Source organism: Erpetoichthys calabaricus, chromosome 18 (assembly GCF_900747795.2).
Source record: "Erpetoichthys calabaricus chromosome 18, fErpCal1.3, whole genome shotgun sequence".
NCBI classification, from domain to species: domain Eukaryota; kingdom Metazoa; phylum Chordata; class Cladistia; order Polypteriformes; family Polypteridae; genus Erpetoichthys; species Erpetoichthys calabaricus.
Window position 1 is genome coordinate 64,840,360 of NC_041411.2, and position 7,463 is coordinate 64,847,822.

A 7,463-nucleotide genomic window follows, 5' to 3' on the forward strand; every position below is an offset into this window, starting at 1 on the left:
GCCAGGAACACAAATTCCTCGCTGTTGTTGTTGAGGGATAGAGGAGCTGTGGTCACTGTTGTTTATATCGAGCACAGGGAGACACAAGCAAAATAATATAAGAATAGACACATTCAATGTTGGTCAGGACTGAAGTCTCAAAAATATGTATCACTATGAAGATTATGGAAACCTGCTTTGGACGATGAGTCAGTGAGTCTGAAACTATTAAGCAAATGAAAATTGTGGTGTTAGTTGTGATGATTGTAGTTTGGAGGTCCATGATATTATATACAGCGTACTGCAAGGATCTTCTCTGTTCCCACTATTATTTACAATCTACATGTTTCCATTAGGCCAGATTATCTCAAAACACAAGGTGAACTATAACAGTTATGTAGATGACATGCAGCTTTTCTTATCTATAGTACCTGATGACCCTGACGCTCTGGACTTTCTGATACAATGCCTGTCTTGTATTTCTGAATGGATGAGTAGTAATTTCCTCAAGTTAAATAAGGAAAAAGGTAAAATCTTAGACAATAATAAAAAATGAAAATAGTGAGGGTATTAGGAATAAACTTGACCCCTTAGCACTAAAATTCAAGGCGGAAATAAAGAATTTAGGAATAATCTTGGACTCTGACCTAAACTTTAAACCGCTGAATTAACCAGATTACTAAAACAGATTACATTTAAGGAAATTCTAAATGTTAGACCTATTATAACATTGTAAGATGCTGAAAAATTAATTCATGGTTTTGTTTTTAGTCAGCTAGATTACTGTAATGCACTCCCAACAGGACTACTGAAGAAAGACGTCAACCGGTTGCAAGTTAGTCCAGGATTGAAGGAAGAATCTTAACCAGAAAAAGGAAATCGGAGCACATCACACCAGTTTTATTGTTACATTGGTTACCCATGTCCTTTAGAATTGACTTTAAAATGCTACTAATGGTGTGTAAAGCCTTAAATAACCTTGTTCCTTCCTATATCTTTTAGTGCATGTCCCTCTGCACTCCAAGTTATAACCTTAGATCTTCTAATAGCGAACTCCTTATAATTCCAAGAGCCAAGCTCTTATTAATCAAAAATGTGAAATACTTCACCAACAGAGATACACCAGGCTAGCTAGTGGAACATTTTAAGAAACTCTTGAAATGGCACTTTTTAAATTTTGCTTTATCATAGCCTAAATTTAGCTCTACTCCTAATACCCTAGATATGCACATAATTACCATGTTCTTCAGTCAATTAGCAATTATTATTAATCTTTAGTTTTCTCTGTTTTCTGTTCCGTTTCCTCTGTTTTGGCACCACACCAACTAATCAAACCCTTTCCAGTCACCTTTAATGTCTAAATGAAAGTGGATATCCCAACTTGTCACAAGGCCCGCTGTATTGAATCCTCCTAGAAGAAACATAAAAGGAACTAATAAAGAACGACTTAAGAAGATTTACAATGGTAGAACGCCCAGTGGGGACTGGGTGGTCTTTTGGCCTGGAACCCCCTCCAGATTTTGTTTTATCGTCCAGCTTAACTGGAGGTTTTTTTGTTTTTAATTTTTTCTGTCCACCCTGGCCATCTGACCTTATCATTGGACTGTCATTCATGAAGTTAAAAAAAAAATTCTATATTTAAGAACTCTACTTCTCTTAATTATATGTTACTGTATATAACTGTGCATTTTTATGTATCTTTTGTATACTCTTTATTCATTATTACTCTTTTCTAAATTTAATTTGTTTTTCTTTGCATGCAACTATATCTTTGACATGTTCTAAAGCACTTTATGCTACATTCTTCGTGTGAAAATATGATAGAGAAATAGATGTTGTGGTTGAAAGCAAATCTTCCTGTTTTCTGGTGATTGCATTCAATTTGCATTAACAGAGATGGGACAATTTGCTAAAGAAGTCATAGAAAGTAATTATTATATCTTGTGGAGGAGTGGAAGGACAAGGTGAGTGAGTGTGCACTGGGCGTTACCCCACACCCGGACTGCTAGATGGTAGCCCCCCTGGAGTGCTACTTTGCCACAGGGCTTCATGGGAGTAGGACTTTGGTGCCTCAGACCTGTTGGGGCAGCAGAGCTCTACTTTGTTGGGATCTGCCACATCCGGAAGTGCTTCTGGGCCATGCTAACATGCCACTGGAAGTATTTCCTGGTGCAGGATAAAAGGAGCCAGCTGCCACTGCTCCAGGAGCCAAAGTCATGAGGAAGAGGGATGAAGATTGCTGGAGGAGGAGTAGGGGCAGAAGGAGATACAGAGAAGACAAAGACAGAGTGCTGTGTACTGCTCTGTACTTTTACAATTGTGCTATGCAGGTAGGAAACTATTGGGAAGAGTTTCCCACAGCTGAGTAAAAGCCTGAGTTGTGCTGGACTTGTGCCTCATGTCAGTCTTTGTTGGGTTTGGGGAGCTGGAGAGCCCCCTGGTCTCCATAATCTATATCCTCTTTGGTTGTAAAAATATCACAAACAACCCAAAATAACCATTGTGTGAAATTCTAATATTTTCCAAACAGAAAGGCTTTAAAGTATTCCCAGTTTGTGTCATCCTAAAAATACAGTATGGCATATCATCTTTAAAATCAGTAAACACAAATAACCAAACATAGTTTCTCGCATCCATTTTTAATTGCATCTCCATATCAATTTCCAAGGAATTTATCTTACTGCATACTGTAAAGACAGAAAATACTGTAAACTCCTTTCAGGGGAAAATAATTAAGAGAGCAGCGCATCCAGGGAATTCCTGAAAAGAGCACTCAGTTCCCGAAGGTGGTGAAAAATGGCCTTCTTCTGGGACTTGATTGTTGAGAGATGGAGCAGAGATTAGCGCTGCATTCCCATGTCACCATATGTGCGGAATTCACATGTTCCTCCCATGTTTGTGAGGATTTCTCCCGGCACTCTGGTTTCCCTCACATCACAAATACTGCTGGAAATCAGCAGCACCCAAGGTGGGAAATTAAAAGAGGAAAGGATAGGAAGAGCGAGAAGGTGCTATTTAAGGGCCCCAGCAAAGGTTTACTTGAATACCCGGTAAAGGAAGAGAGTGAGAACTAAAACTAAAACACAAAATGAGAATTTGAAGATCAGGAGAAATAATGCTGGAAGTCTAAACCAAAAGTTCTGAAATACCATTTCAAAAACTGTTATAGTTAATAACTTGAACGTTGTGAGCTGTTGTGTCATCATCTTTTATAGTAGATAGAAAAGACATAATAGTGTAGTCCAGTGTTTCCCAACCTTTTTTTCAGTGGTGGCACACTTTTTGTAACCAAAATCATTCTAAAGGCACACCACTATCTTACCAACCACAAACACACACACACACACACACACACACATATATATATATATATATATATATATATATATATATATATATATGTATATATATATATATATATATATGTATATATATACACTAGCAAAATACCCGCGCTTCGCAGTGACGAAGTACTGCTTTAAAATTTTTATTAAGAAGAAAAGTAAACCTTTTTAAACTGAGGGAAAATATACCAATAATTATTTGTTAAGGATCTTTTTGTATACCACGTTGTCAGTTCGGCCCTCCAGTTGTAATATGACCAAGCTGTGCACTGAGCTTACTCTTGAGCATGCAACGTATAGTTGGCCATGTGAAAAGTAATCTTGCCTCAAATCAATGCCAACCTTTTGTTGGGTCTGTCCCTGAGACTTATTAATTGTCATTGCGAAGCAGAGCCTTACTGGAAATTGGAGGCGTTTGAATTGAAATGGGTTTCATTGATAACTTTGCATCCAGCTTTTGAGAGTTTAAACATTCATAAACATCAAAGTGTCCACTACTCAAATCATCACCTGTGAATCTAAGATGTTTAAGAGGCATTGGCGGTTGTCCAAAGGTGTAAAATATTTGACCATTTCGGTACACCTGAAAGCGACAACCGAACAATTCAGCGGCAGCCATCAACTCACATGCAGAACCATAGGTGAAGGGCTTAAGCATTTCACTCTTCTAGTGCTCCTGTGTAGTATAAATATCTCCTGTACCATCATCAGTCCACACCTTGAACCTGTCCCAGTCAATCAATACATAAGACACAATGTTCCTCCGGATATCAAGAGTGAGCCTGATATGGCCGTGCAATATGTAACACAGAGAATGGAAAAGGCAGTCGCCATCTCTGGGCATGGAAACCACTCGGTAAGTGACAGTTCTTTGATCGATGGTGATCACCTCGATAGACATGTTAATGGGGGTACGGTTGGAACGATAAAGGAAATGGGTACCTGAACAATGTAAACTAAGTCTAAAATACCTACACAATAACTATAATCGTAACAAACGAACAATAAAACAGCGGAGAAACCGTGGATTAAATAAAAAGGCTGCAGTTATCAGCAGGGAGACGTGAATACCATGGTGAAGCAAGGAACGGAATGAAGAGACTGGAGCGACGGACAGCCTTATATAGGCAGGCAGCCAGCTACGTGGGAGGCGTGGGGATGGGGGACCCAACGCCGCCTCACACGGCGACTGAGCTGCAGGCTATGGACGTATATATGTACGTAAGTAGGATTCAGTTAGCGTTGGGAACCCGCGTACCAAATTTCTTGAAGATGGGCCCATAACTAACAAAGACCGTTGGAAAGTTCAATATGGCGTCCAACAGTGGTGTCATACCACTGAAATAAGTACGTACTTTGATTTCGGTTAGCGCAGGGAAGCTGCCTACCAAATTTCGTGAAGATGGGGCCATAAATAAGAAAGTTTAACATGGCGGACGTTGCCAACCGTTATGACCGTTACGTGTAGAATTTCGAAATGAAACCTGCTTACCTTTTGTAAGTAAGCTGTAAGGAATGAACCTGCCAAATTTCAGCCTTCTACACGGGAAGTTGGAGAATTAGTGATGAGTCAGTCAGTGAGTCAGTGAGGGCTTTGCCTTTTATTAGTTTAGATATACTAACTGTGTAAGCCTGTGCTATAAAAACTATTGAAATCATCAGAAAAAAAACTGAAACGTAGAGATGTCAGGTAATTGAAAGGAACTACTCTGGGCATCTCTCTCCTAGGAAGATTCATTTTGCCGAAGTGCTCTCATCGCTTGTGCATTAGCATCGGGAGGAAAAGTAAAAGGGATACTGTTTAGCCGATATTATCGGCTAAACGACTTTGTCTTTCTTCGGAGGTTTCGTTTTGCTGAAGTGCTGGCCTCGCTTGTGTTATTGGCGGTTAAGCGAATTTTCTGTTTCCTCAGATGCAGAGCCCTTACCATGACTCCACCTCTCTCTTCCAGGCTGGTCAGACACACACACTTCCACACGTAGATGTTTATATATAAGATATCTCATACACTTGCTCAACTGCCTGAAGAGGGAACTACCGGAGAAGCCAGTAAAAAAGCAGCACAGAGATTAACGTTCGCAGACATGGCACTTAGTGAGCACTTCGGTAGCATCTCCACAGCTGCTTCATCCCTTCACCTACTCCTCTCTGCCTCAGAGGCAATTCACATGTTCACTATCCACCAGCCCTGTGATTCTCACTGGCAATCACATACCTAGGACAGATGGACTCTAACAGCCAGGAGACGCATCTGAAGTGCTCTAAGTGGTGTGTCTGCCACATGGTGATCACAGAGTTGCTTTTATGCCAACTTCTCCAGGTAGACCTGTGTGACACATGTGGAACTTGACCCTCTCAAATTCAGACCCACGCGAGCTACACTGTTATTTCCACAACACACCTGGGTAGCTCTCATGGCACACCACTAGTGGAATAGCACTGGTGTAGTGTCATCACCAGCACATAAGTAACTATGGCTATTAGATGCAACAAACAAGATGGCCACACCAATGAAAAATGCAGAATAGGGTAGCAAATACAATACCATTGTGTACCGAAAATTTAAAACAAAACAAAAACGGTTCAAGGATGTACAGCAAAGTATGATTACAAAGAAGTGCAACTTACTGTAGGTGAATCCAAATTGTCTCAGTGTATGTGTGTGTGTGTGTGTGCATGTGCTGGAGTGTGTCCTGTGGTGGACTAGCAGTCCATTCAGAGCTGGTTCCTATCTTGCACTTGATGTCCCTTCTGCATTTTTCAAGAGACACACTGTAAGGACTGAAGGGAGTTAAGATGTAATATGGAGCAAAAAATGTTGTTTAAGAAATAAGAAGAGAATGAACTGAATCAAAATGGAACAAGCAGGAGCCTAATAAAGAGTGATACACTAGTCTGAATACCAAAAAGTTCAAAGAAAAAATTTAAGAGACCAGAACATACAGTAAATGCTACTTAAAAACAAAGGAGGTCATAAGTCGCAAATTCTCGCACTGATGTGGGTTTCTTTCTTGTAACTAACATGCACATTGATATTATTATTACTAACCCACAGGGCACTACTAAGTTACTGTAATAGCAATGACCAGATGTAGTATTAAACACTGTTTTCCATTTGTCACCCATTCTGATTCTAATTAGGTTATACAGACGTCTTAGATCTAATTTTGTAAAAATAGTCGAGTTACTGATTTGATTTAGAAGAGACAAGATTAATGGAAGTAGATAATTGTTTTTACCAGTGATCTTGTTTAATTCTCTGCAATCAATGCAAGGTGTTAGAATTCCATATTTCTTTTCAAACCAAAATAAAAAATCAGAGTATTGGAAGGGTAAATGAACCCAGTCTCCAAATACAGGAAGCTAATTAATCTTCTTAATGCAGCTCAAAAAGACTTCTTCACGCAGACGGAGGTTCATCAAATGGCCAATTAAAGTTGGGCTATGTTGTCTCAGGTAAAGAAACCAAGAATGTGTATACTAGTGTGTTATGAATGGGTTTGTTGTGACCCCTTTTTGGGGTCTTTATCATGCTGTGGTAGGGTATTAAACATCCTGAACCAAAGATTATAAGGTGTTTTTATTTAATTGTATTTAGTCAGTTAGTCAGTCATCGTTCAACCCGTTATATCCTAAAACAGGGTCACGGGGGTCTGCTGGAGCCAATCCCGGCCAGCACAGGGCACAAGGCAGGAACAAATCCCGGGCAGGGCGCCAGCCCTCCGCAGGGCACACACACAGGACAATTTAAGATCACCAATACACCTAACCTGCATGTCTTTGGACTGTGGGAAGAAACCAGAGTACCCGCAGGAAACCCACGCAGACACGGGGAGAATATGCAAACTCCACACAGGAAGCACCCAGGAGGCGAACCCAGGTCTCCTTAGAGCGAGGCAGCAGCACTACCACTGTGCCACCGTACCGCCCTAATTGTATTTAAATTAGTAAAAATTGTTATTTACATTTCTTCTGTGTTTCTCTTGTTTGTTTTTTATGTACTCCTTTCATGGGGGGTTTCACTGTTGCAGATCATAAATCTATTGTTATTTTTTTATTTAAGACATACTTTTGTTTTTTGTTTTTTTAATTTTACCATTATCAGAACCATTTTGTATGGTTAGCATCGACACAGTTTT